This window comes from Raphanus sativus, unplaced genomic scaffold (assembly GCF_000801105.2).
Source record: "Raphanus sativus cultivar WK10039 unplaced genomic scaffold, ASM80110v3 Scaffold2612, whole genome shotgun sequence".
In the NCBI taxonomy this organism is placed as follows: domain Eukaryota; kingdom Viridiplantae; phylum Streptophyta; class Magnoliopsida; order Brassicales; family Brassicaceae; genus Raphanus; species Raphanus sativus.
The window spans coordinates 125-13,050 of NW_026617920.1; the positions used below are offsets into that span (position 1 = coordinate 125).

At 36.6% G+C, this 12,926-nt stretch overlaps 3 pseudogenes; 2 read left to right on the top strand and 1 right to left on the bottom strand.

Moving 5' to 3' along the window:
- Window positions 1-399: 399 nt before the first annotated feature.
- Window positions 400-2,280, bottom strand: LOC130505822 (galacturonosyltransferase 8-like; annotated as a pseudogene).
- A 543-nt stretch (window positions 2,281-2,823) lies between these two features.
- On the top strand, window positions 2,824-4,576 carry LOC130505823 (oleoyl-acyl carrier protein thioesterase 1, chloroplastic-like; annotated as a pseudogene).
- Window positions 4,577-8,764: 4,188 nt separating this feature from the next.
- LOC130505824 (oleoyl-acyl carrier protein thioesterase 1, chloroplastic-like) lies at window positions 8,765-11,985 on the top strand (annotated as a pseudogene).
- The last annotated feature ends 941 nt before the right edge of the window (window positions 11,986-12,926 follow it).

Here is a 12,926-nt window from a genome sequence, read left to right on the forward strand (position 1 = left end):
GTTTCTTTCTTTCTGCCTTTTCCTGCTTTCTTGTCTTAAGAATGATTAGAGAAGTTTTAGGAGTATCAATATACCCAAGAATAGTCTTCTTTTCCTTTTAACTATTTGTATTGTGATATGAAAGCTTCAACTTGAAACTTCAGCGTGACACAACAGAGATCATCACTTCTCTTTCTAAGTTTCTAATTGAAAGTCTAAGCATAATAGGACTGTTGAATTAGCTATTAGCTAGGCTCACAATTAAATTGCATAATGAGGTAACCATAATATATATAGTATAAAAGCTTTGATTATAGGTTGCCATAGAATTACGACAGCTCTGAACAAAATACAATTATTCTAATTCCCCCTCAAAAATATATAAATAAAAACAGACAGAACAAAACTAAGTTACAAATTTCATAGAGAGAAAATTAATCCACCATAGTTCAGTGGCCGAAATTGCAAGGCCTGGACAAACTCCAAGTCGTAGTCAACGTGTTTGGTCCAAAGCGGCCTAAACTGGTTCATAGCTATGTCCAGCCACGGCTTCATATTACCGTTGAAGTGTACCACCGCAGCGTTACGGATCTCCTCCATACTAATGCTCGGGTTGTAACCAAGTCCAAGCACATGCCACGATTTGTCCAGCGGCTTCGTGGTCGAGTAAAACGTGATCAGCCCCGGTGGTAACGTCCCCAGCTTCCACAGAGCCCTGTTCTCGTTCTGCAGTTTCATACAAAACAAGTCAAAACTACAGTCTCGTCAAAACGTCAAACCGTATCACAATTTTTTTTTTTTGTTTTACCAGGTTTTGCCCAGTAGTGATACTCTTCAGTGCACTTCTCTCTTCTCCAAGCATCGAGATCAAAGAAGTTCATCCCATAAGCCCACGCGCATGCCTTGGGATTAAACTTCTCTTGATCAAAGGATGGGAGAAGTTCATGTACTGAGCATACCGATGGAACGAGCCGAAACAAGTCTCCACAGCTTCCGTTCACTTTCCCATCCATATCAATCTCCCAAAGCCCCGTTAATCCTTCTGCACAACCACGTCGTCGTCCAAGAAAAGTATCCTATGCAGCTTCGGGTACATCTCAGGCAGATAAAACCTCAAGTGGTTCAATATAGACAGATACTTCGGGTTCCTAACTTCATGTTGGTAGTATCCTTCGTCGCGTTCTCGAGCTTATTCTCGAAATAGAACTTCTGAAGATTCGAAGACTCAAGCTGCTTCAAGACGGGAACGTAAGAAGAGTTCAAGAACGTGTAGTCCTCCACGGCTTTCACTTCCACGTGAGCTCCTTTGTACTCCTTGAGCTTAAACATAACCTGCATCGCTCTAGGTTCATCTTATCAGTCACCACGTGGAACACGTGCTTCCACGGCTCCTTGGGCTTCTTCACAGCGGAGTTCACCACCACCGAAGCTGCAATCACGTTATCCGAGAAGATCGCGTAATGGTAAAGACTCGGATCCTCCAGCTCCGCCCGTTTATCTTTGTCGGTGTACTTCTCCGGATGAGCGATCCTCTCCTCCATCAGCCTCATGGCGAGGCAGTGCAATCCTTTAGGGATCGATTTCGCGGCGATGAGGCTGGAGAACGCGCCTTGCTTCTTGGCGCTGGTGAGCTGCTCGTTGACGGCGAAGATGGTGTTCCTTGAGCTTCTGGATCTTGAGCTGGTTGTCGAAGGATTCCTTGGCCTCGGCGATCACCTGGCGAGTCATCTTGATCCGCTCTTTCACCTCTTTCTCGAACTGGCGGAGCGTGGATTCGTCGATGGAGGATCCGTCGGAGGAGGAGTCGTGGAGGGATCGGTAGGAAGGTTTGTTGATCAGATCTGTGTAGTTTCTCGAGAGATCCGCGAAGATCCTCACGAGCTTCGAGTTCTCGAGCTTGAGTTTTCGAGCGTAGGAGGCGTAGGCTAGGGCTAAGGATCTGTGGTCTTCGGCTTGTTTCCGGATCTGGAGGAGGCGTGGCTTGAGAGGATCCGATTTGATATCTAAAATGGATCTTCTAACGGATCCGACTCCGTTTGAGTATCCGACACCCTATAATTTCCACAAAAAATGGTCACAAATCGGAGGTGGAAACAGGATGAATCTGAGAGAACTTACGGGAAGGCGGAGATCAGGTGAGTCGTTAGAGTCTGAAGCGAAGAGGAACGAGAGAGCGAAGAGGGAGAGTGCAAGAGTGGCGAAGAAAGCTGTGAGTCTGAGTCTAATCGACGGAGATCCGCCGCCGCGTAAGAGTCGGTGGTGATTAGCCATTTTGAGAGAGAGTGCGCTTGTGCCTTACTTACTTACAGTTACATTCAAATTGTAGCTATTAATGGAGTGTGTCTGGATCGTGTACGCGGCCGAATACATCTCAAATGATTGTTAATGGTGGAAACAGTAATGTCGGTAACCATTTTTTCCAAAATTTTAATGTTAAACTAAATACGATAGTCAAACTAAAATGAGTTTGGATATAAATTTTATCGAACTTTTCATTCACATTGCCACTTGCCAGTTAGTGTTTATGTACCAGATCTGAAATTTGATTAAAAGAACATGTAAACTTTTATCCCGGCTAAAATTATTTCCAACGACGTTTAAATTTTACCCTCCAAAATAGAGTTTGCAATAAAATTAAAATTTATCCAGCTTTACTACATTTTCTATTCTACAATAGAATAAAAATAAGAAATTTTTTTTTTGTTGTTTTTTTACTAAAAATGAAATTAGATGGAAGTGAAACTAAATGTGTTATAAAACTACTGTACTTTGGAAAAAAAAATGGAATAATATATTAAAATTGTTTTTTTTTAGCTCATTGTACTGTACTTCTGCTCTGTTTCATTTCCTTCTATTGCAAAACATGTTGAAGCTCTCGTGTAACTTACACGCGACTGATAAGTTACAGAGCTTCTCCTCGCATTATCATCAATCGGATCCGGTTCATGGGAGAACCGTCTCCTCCGTCTCTTGTTCTGAGAATAGGAAAACGGGTTTGAATCCTCTGCGGGCGGCTGTATCTGCTGATCAAGAAAGTGTGATTCGAGCAGAACAAGGTTTAGGCACATTCGCGGGTCGGCTCCGGTTGGGTAGCTTGACGGAGGATGGTTTGTCGTACAAGGAGAAGTTCATAGTCAGATCCCACGAAGTGCAGAGTAACAAAACCGCTACGGTCCAAACCATTGCCAATCTTTTGCAGGTTCGATTGTAGATAGTTTGAAACTATCAATATGTATGAATCTGATTGGTCAATATTTTAAAAACAAGATGTTGGTTTAATGTATTTAGGAGGTGGGATGTAATCAGTTTCAGAGCATTGGGTTTTCGACTGATGGGTTTGCGACAACACCAACCATGAGGAAACTGAATCTCATTTGGGTCACTTCCAGAATGCACATTGAGATCTACAAATATCCAGCTTGGTATTGTTTTTTTTTCTTTTCTGTCTATGTTTTGATGACACAACAAATGAGCGTACTTATTGAAAATTTTGGTTGCAGGGGTGATGTGGTTGAGATAGAGACATGGTGTCAGAGTGAAGGAAGGATCGGGACAAGGCGTGATTGGATTCTTAAGGACGTTGCTTACTGGGTGAAATCACTGGCCGTGCTACAAGGTTTCCTTTTCATCATTGTTAGCTTTCTCCATTGGTTTGTGCAATGAAATTAAAGTTTCAGTTTACTTGAATTTATGGGACTGTCCTGATTTGTTATGTTGTCTGTATTACCGTTTCAGCAAGTGGGTGATGATGAACCGAGTCACAAGACGGCTTCAGAAAGTTTCTGATGATGTTCGGGACGAGCACTTGATGTTCTGTCCTAAAGAACCCAGGTAAAAGGAACTTGTGTCCAGGTCAATGCAATGCTTGCTGGTCAAATCATATCGTTATATTCATGAAATGCCAACTACTCTGTTTTATGTATATCTTTGTAGATTAGCATTTCCTGAGGAGGAAATAACCGAAGCTTGAAGAAAATCCCCAAACTCGAAGATCAGGCTCAATACTCAATCATTGGACTTAAGGTATAAAATAGAAGAATAAGATTCTTTTTTCTTTTTTAAGAATAAGATTCTTTGTAGGACTCAACACTCCTAAAGGACTTTATAATCATGTTTTTCTTTGTAGCCAAGACGAGCTGATCTCGACATGAACCATCATGTCAATAATGTCACATATATTGGATGGCTTCTTGAGGTTAGTGTCATCAGGTTCTTTTTTAATAAGAACTTCAGTAATTATATGACTTTGTTTCCTGGTATTGTTAGAGCATACCTCAAGAGATTGTAGACACGCACGAACTTCAGGTCATAACTCTGGATTACAGACGAGAATGTCAGCAATACGATGTGTGTGGATTCACTCACCACCTCAAAGAATGGCTCTGCAACATCAGGCACACAAAGCCACAACGGTAGCCAGTTCTTACATCTCCTAAGGTTGTCTGGAGATGGTCAGGAGATCAACCGTGGGACAACCATGTGGAGAAGAAGCCCTTCAGATAGACAATCTCTATGCCATTTTAATAACACCATACGAGCCAAGGGACCATCATTTCACGTAAACCTCTTTGGTTATTTGATTAAACAAGTTACATGATTGATAACAGATTATGCCGATTACAAAGTCTCATGAATTTCAAACAGATTGAAAAATAAGTAGAAAACAGATGATTGGTAAAAGAAAAACAGAGTAAAGATACCTTGAGAGTCCTATGCCAAGCTTCTCATTTAATCTAATCATGAAAGAGTTTACCGCATAAGCATCTAAGACGATCCATGAAGACTCAACAGCTCATGAAAGTAATCAGTTCTACTCTCTTGAGCTGCTTTTCTGAAAGCCTTACCAAACGCATAAGATATGTGGTCTATGTTCTCCAAAGTTGTCGGGAATTTTACTTAACAATGTGATAGTTCCGGTTGATTCAAAATCTGTCTAGGAAGCATTATCTAAGTCTTCTGAATGGCCAAAGTATCATGTATTTATTATTGGATCAAATGGCTTCACGACTGGATTCATAGAAATTGTTAAGTAATCGTCGACTAATCATTTTATTAATTATCAACACCCGATATTACAAATGTTTTTAGAAAGGAAGGAGTACGATCGAAATGTAACATCCGATTGTTGGTATAAGAAAAAGTTTAATATAATTGATTTAGCTATATATTATCAAAGTGCACTTACTTTTACGGTCACATATCAGCTTATAATTCTACGGTTAAATGTTCTTTATCTGAATTAGCGAAGAACGGACGAGATATTGTATGAGTGAGATCAAAATACGGACACATATTATATGATGATTGCATAGTCGACAAATAACACTTTCAAGTCTCCAAAAATTAACATAACATCCGTCAGAATAGGATCCATGGACCAAATGAGCAGTCGTGAAAGACTAACTAGCCATGGATGGTCAGAGCATATTTCATAATGCTCCATGGTATATGTGATACAATAGATTTACATGCGGAAAGATCTGCACAACAATACTTAATATGTTATTGAAGTTGAAAGAAATCTGAGAATAATGACTATGCCAGCAAACCAGGGCCGACTTAATGGGGGGCAAACTGTGCAGTCACCCCGGATCTAATTCGACGTCTCCCTATTTTTTAGTAGTTGAAAGTTTAATTTTAAAAATATATGTAATTTTATATTATAATATATATATATAAAAGGCGTAAAATATTTTATATAAATTTCTATTTTTATCACAAATTTTAGAAAACATTACTTATAATATTTGTTTTAAAAAAAAAATTATTAAAAAATTAAGTCAATATTTATTTTAATGGTCCAAAATTGTTTTTTGCACTAAAACCCATAAATCTCTTGAGCTGGCCCTGCCAGGACCGTATCGTATATAAACTGACTATATGTTGTTGGTTTGTTTCATTGTCCACTACAGATAACACTTTAGTATGCTTGCATAGCCCATACGAAAGCTGTCAATTTTGCTTGTGCTGCAGTTTCTCTTCCCTGAAATTCTCCCATTCCACACTCCATGAACGCACCATTACTATTAGGAACGATCAAACCCACGCCTGAATCGTTGATTCCTTGATGGTGGGATGCATCATAATTGCATATGACCCACACAGCCACACTGTTGGAGGACGTTTTCATTTTCCAGAGCTTTGGACTTCTCGTTGTAGATGTTTTTTGCTCCGGTGTTGATGTAATCCATTCTTACGCATCTTTTTTTCTTGTCAGCATTCTTTCGCATCTTTTGTGCCTCTATTTATCTAATAACCTCCTTTAGTAGACAAGGATTACCGGCGGATTGAACAAATAAAAAAAAAGAATAAAATAATATTTTAATTGTAATATATATACTTTTAAAGATAAGTTACTTGCAATTTAAAATATTAATCTTCAGTATTTATTTTCGTTGTTCTTGTTAAATCAGTACATGCTTGTAATGTTCCTTTTAAATTAATGTAATTATCTTATATTTTCATTTTTTGTTCTACTTTTGTTATAAAGGTAAGTAAAATAAAAATTCTTGAAATTACTGTTTAAATACAATACATAAATCATGGATTATTTTTCCATCTTATATATTGGTTTTTGAATCTGTTAGTATTTTTCTCTCTAATAGTTGGTCTACGATTCACGCAGAGAAATTTATTCTAGTAGATATTTTGTTAATACTTGTTTTATTTTGAAATGTTTCATTATATATTATGTGTGAGTTGTTTTTTATTTTCTTATTTTCTGTTGAATTATTTAATGCTATGATATTTGGTTTTAGTTTTGTTGCGTAAACTAAGTTTTATAATAAGATTATTGATATAGTTTTAGGAGTTTTATTGTGACTATTTTCATTTGAAGGTGTAGATATTTTGGTATATTTGTCTTATTTTAGAACATATAGTTTCATTTCTACATTTATTACCTTTTCAGATTATTTTATATTGCGTCTCTTTTAAAATTGTACAAATATTTATATTTTTAATTTTTATCAATGTTGAATTTGTGTTTGAAGAGTTTTTTTGGAATTAACGACATAAGATTTTTTAGTTTTCACATTTATCTATATACAATAATGATTGATGTGAAAAATTTGGTTAAACTGAGAATAGAGTACTAATTATAAAGTATTTATTGGTTATTAAATGTTTTGTTAGATTTGATCTAAACATTAAGGAAATTAATAATATGGGAAATTTTATTCAATTTTAAAAATTTATAACATATATCAAAATTTGGTACATTTTTTGTTGAGTTGGTTATCTAAAAAGAGAGAAAAAACAACTTTATTATAATAGATTTTCATGTCGTCTTTTACTTTTTCTAGTCTTTATTTGTTTTGTAATATCTGATTTTGTAATATTATTTTATGGATTATACAAACTCCAACGGAATGAAAGATGATATAAAAAATATCTAATAAACTGAAAAATATCTTTCTGTGATACAAATATTTTTGAAATAATTACTTCATAAATTTATTAATTCCTATAGTAAAAACAATTACATTTAGAATCATATAGACTGGCAATATATTTTAAACGATATATATTAGCATAAAAACTCTCCTCTCTTATCTATTGGTAAATCTATTTGATTTGTAATGGTGTATTATGGACTGAGAGGTTTTGTATAACAAAAGCAGTCTTCTTGTCTTTACGGTTGACGACAAGGAGGCTTAACAAAACAATTGCAGTCATGATGGTCTTTCTTTTTAATAATATGGTTTCTACACTCGCAACGCTCAAATTTTTGATTTGTGCGTTCTACCTGTACTTCGGCATGGCACTTCATGTTTCCATCAGGGCTGCATTTTCCAGGACCTCGACTGTACCATTTACACAAAGGGTCTAGGCCATTCACTTTAATTATTTTCCGGAGACCAACAAAAATAAACAAAATAAAGTTAGTATTTGATAAAATCATTGGCTAAATAACGATGAGAAATTTACGCTTGGAGACACAAGTTGAGTTTCTAATTTTACTAAAAGATACATTGAGTCTTTAACACACTTTTTCATTACAAATTTACCAGGATAACCTCCAACTGAAAAAAAAATGATGTATCTCGTTACTTTTTCTTCTAACTAATCAAAGCGATCTACTTATTTACTTTTTAAACAAATAAAATATTTATTTTTCTCTAACTAATAATCAAACCTTATCTCTTCACTTTATACAAAATCGTGAAAACTTTTTCTCCCCTCACATCTTCTAGATCCATATATCGAACTCAGACATGAGATGTTAAAGAGATTGAACCCTAATCTTCTCCATCATAAACTATCCCTAATACCCTTTCTCACTTTCCCCTTTCTCGATATCTATATTCCGACCTCAGAATCTCAATCTCTACTTCTCGATCTCAATATCTATTTCTCAATCTCGGAATCTCGATCTTTATTCATCAATCTCAATCTCCACTATGAACAAAGCTCAGCCCCGTGAAAACGATGGCGGTTACGATAGAAGTCGTGGTTGAGAAAGCGGTGGATACCGCAATGGAGGCGGTGGTGGTTATGGAGGCAAAGGTGGAAGACGTGAGCGTGGATACAGTGGTCGTGATTGGTGAAGGTGGCTACTCGAGTGGAGGAGATGGAGGTGAATGCAGTGGTGGTGGATACGGTGGAGGAAACAGTGGATACTGCAGTGGGAGGCGGTGGTGGAAGCCGTGAGTGTGGATACAATGGTGGTGGTTGGTGGAAGTGGCTACTTGAGTGGAGGAGATGGTGGTGGATACAGCGGTGGTGGATACGGTGGAGGAAGTGGTGGATACCGCAGCAGAAGGCGGTGGTGATTATGGAGGCGATGGTGGAAGACGTGAGTGTGGATACAATGGTGGTTGTTGGTGGAGGTGGCTACTCGAGTGGAGGAAATGGTGGTGGATTAGGTGGAGGAAGCGGTAGTGTAAGTGGCTCCACACATCTCCCGTCCATGCATCTCATGTCCACGCGTCTCCCATCCACACATCGCTCAACCACATATCTTCCGTCCACGCATCTTTCTCTTGTCCACAACACACTTACCTCCGAAACCATAGACTCATTATGTATCACGAGTTATATACATCTCATCCATCTGCACTTAAGAAACAAAATAATCAAAATCATATTTCAGAAATGAACAGATTAATTGGACAATCTACTTATAACTACTCATGAAAAGCAAGCTTTTTTCACAACTGTTAGATTTTTTTGTAGTAAAAAAAATCCTAAGCCTATAAACAACTCACATAAACAATATACCAACATTTTCTCGTAATAACTATTGCATTGATTGCAACAGAAAGCAAACTTAGTTAGATGATCGTTGCTTACCTAAAACAAACGTTCTTTCATTTGCACAAAAAGCAAGGTCATTTATGTCCAAAATAATACAGCTGTCCACACAAAGTGTGTCAACTAAACAATGTGTCCTTTAGGGAAAAGAAAAATTACAATGTGTCTTTTTATGTAACTTACTCAATAACAATTGATAAGATAATCATTTTGTAATTTGCTCTTTTTGTTCAACGCCAGGAATAATCAATAATTTCACAATTTTCAGATATAGAATCAAATGAAAACAATAAATAATATATTACCTTGGGCTATATTCGAAACGTGAGACATGAGAACGCACAGAACAACAACTGAAATAACATACTTCATGATTTAAGAAATTGATAAAAAAGATTGTTTTTGTTATGTGTAAAGAATGTGTTTTCTTCGTTTTCCATGCAAATCTTATACTCTTTTCGTTCCTAAAAATAAAAATTTCTAGACAATTCACGCATATTAAGAAAACAATCAATGTTTTCAATTAAACTTTTTATTTATATTTATTATACACTTTCTCATAACTATAAACCAATAATATTTAGTCAATTCAATTGTTTTTAATTAATGTGTGTTTAAAAGTATCAAAAGTACTTTAAAAATATAGAAAAGTCTATCATTATGGAACAAAACTAAAATCTAAAAAATTATATTTTCAGGAACGGAGGTAGTATATACTGAAAGCATACTAAAAATAGATCTTTATGTTAACATACAAGGTTAAAAAACAAACAGATTAAAATTGTACGGTGTGGCCAATTCAACAAAGTCAATGAAATCGGTAGATTATTTTTGAAAAATACTTTTTTTCATTTTTTTGTAGGGATTGAGAATACTTAGGCCAATTAAGCTGACACTGTCAACATATATGAAAAAAATTAAACTATAGATCATAAAATTTTAGCAAAAAAAACATATATGAAAATAAAAATCAACAGTAGCACTAATATATAATTTGTAGGGAAAGCTATTTTCTTAAGCTAAATTAGAACTTAATTTTCTTACTATATAAAGTAGAGTTCTCTGATTCTGATACGTCAGCCTGTACAAAGGACGTTACTACTGGTGTCAGGGTGAAGGAATGAACGGGACAAGGCGTGATTGAATTCTTAAGGACGTTACTGCTGGTAAAATCACCGGCCGTGCTACAAGGTTTCCTTTTCATCATTGTTAGCTTTCTCCGTTGGTTTGTGCAATGGACTTTTACTTAGACGTGAATATTGGAATGTATTATGTTTAAAAGATGTGAGTTTCGGTTACTTGGATTTATGGGACTGTCAAGATTTGTTTTCTCTATGTGTTAGTTACCTTTTCAGCAAGTGGGTGATGTTGAAGCGAGACACAAGGAGGCTTCAGAAAGTGTCTGATGATGTTAGGGACGAGCACTTGGTGTTCTGTCCTAAAGAAACCAGGTAAAGGGAACTTTGCGATGCAATGCTTGCTGGTCCATGTAAATCGTTATCCCCATGAAACGCCAATTACTCTGTTTTATGTATATCTTTTTGAATTAGCAGTTCCTGAAGAGAAATAACAGAATCTTGAAGAAAATCCCCAAACTCAAAGATCCGGCTCAGTACTCAATCATTGGGCTTCAAAGTAGAAAAACAGTAGAACTATAAGATTCTTAAAGGACTTTGTAAGCATGTTTTTCTGCAGCCAAGACGAGCTGATCTGGACATGAACCAGCATGTCAATAATTGTCACCTATATTGGATGGCTCCTTGAGGTTAGTGTCGTCAGGTTCTTTTTAAAAGTTGGAACTTCAGTAATCATCGTATGAGATATTGTTTCCTGTTAATGGCAGAGCATAACTCAAGATACTGTAGACACGCATGAACACTGGATTACAGAAGAGAATGTCAACAAGACGATGTTGTGGATTCACTCACCACCTCAGAGATTGATGGGACAAATGGCTCTGCAACATCATGCACACATGATGTGACAACCCGTCCCGTGGAACACCTGCCTATGGACCCCAGGCTCAAGGTCAATTGGTGACAGCTTGTCCTGTGAGAATGCTGTTAAAGGGTGAGGACCTGGGTTCGAGTCTCACCAACAACCTAATTATGGAGATAGTGAGATCTCATAATGGAGGGGTTGGGGTCGGTGCGCTGCAGCGCTGTGAGCCTGGGGTCTATGGGCAGGTGTTCCACGGGACGGGTTGTCACAAAAAAAAGTCATCAATTGGTGACAGCTTGTCCTGTGGGAATGCTGTTAAAGGGTGAGGACCTGGGTTCGAGTCTCACCAACAACCTAATTATGGAGATAGTGAGATCTCATAATAGAGGGGTTGGGGTCGGTGCGCTGCAGCGCTGTGAGCTTGGGTCTACGGACGGGTGGTTCCGCAGGACAGGTTGTCACATAAAAGTCGACTGATTACTACGATAGGCAGTTCTTACATCTCCTGAGGTCATCTGGATTTGGTCAAGAGATCAACCGTGGGACAACCCTGTGGAGAAAGGATCCCTCTAGATAGATGATCTCTAAGCCATTTTGTTTTAAGTTTCTAAGCTTGTCTCATTTTCTAGTAACACCATACGAGTCAGGGGACCAACCAGTTTCACATAAACCTCTTAGGTTATTTGATTAAACAAGATACATGATTTTGATAACAGATTCTGCCTATTACAAAGTCTCGTAAAATTCCAAACAATATGAGATAAATAAAAAACAGAGAAACAGAGTAAAGAACTTGGTCAAAGCCTGAGGATATCCCAAATACTTAGCATAAAATGAATCCTCAACCTTCACCCATCTGAACTTCCTTCCACTTCTGATGCATCCTGTTTTGGTGATTGCTGCGCTTCCTTGTCTTAGAATCGCTCTTTGAACTTTGATTGCTTGCTGCATCCCGGAACGAAGCTTATCAAGATTGTTCAATGACAAAGCATCATAAGCTTTTCTCCAAACTGTCGTGAAGCAGAGGAGCCACCTGATCCATGAAACGATTCAAGAAGCACTGTGTACACAACATCAGCGGCAGAGACCCTTGAGCTGTATCCAAGTTTGCAATAAGCACTAACTTTTTCAAGAGATCATATAGCCCATCTGTTTTATAACAAATATCATTCTAACTATTTTTTTGTTACACAAAGAATGTCACTTTACAATTCTAATATAAATTATATTTATTTTCAGCTAAAAATTAATTACAAACTACATTAATTTTATTTATCTGAAATTCTATTGGTTAAAATGTGATTAATAGCAGTTTACATAAATTTCAACCATTTTTTTAATATATTTGAAAAATGTCAAAATGACACATATTCAGAAATAGAGAGAATATATTCTTAATGGATATAAGGTCTTATGACCGATTCAAAAATATTAAATGAAGCTTTAACTAGAAGAACAAATAATTTCCAAGTACCAAAAAGTAAGCATATACAATTTATTTATGAACCACATGTCTAAAAATTAGTACAGTAATATTTAAATCATTTAAACTTTTAGGTTATATCTAGTTGATTGCCAATTTGAAAATCAAGTCAATTTTTTTCTCCATTTCATGGTGTTTGATACAATCTACAAGAATTTGCTGGCCAGATACGTGATCGTAACACTGCATCTGAATGTTTAAAATGAGGTTTGCGATTTTTAAATAGTCACCTCCATTTTTTTACAAAAAAAAAAATAAGTTGGATTAG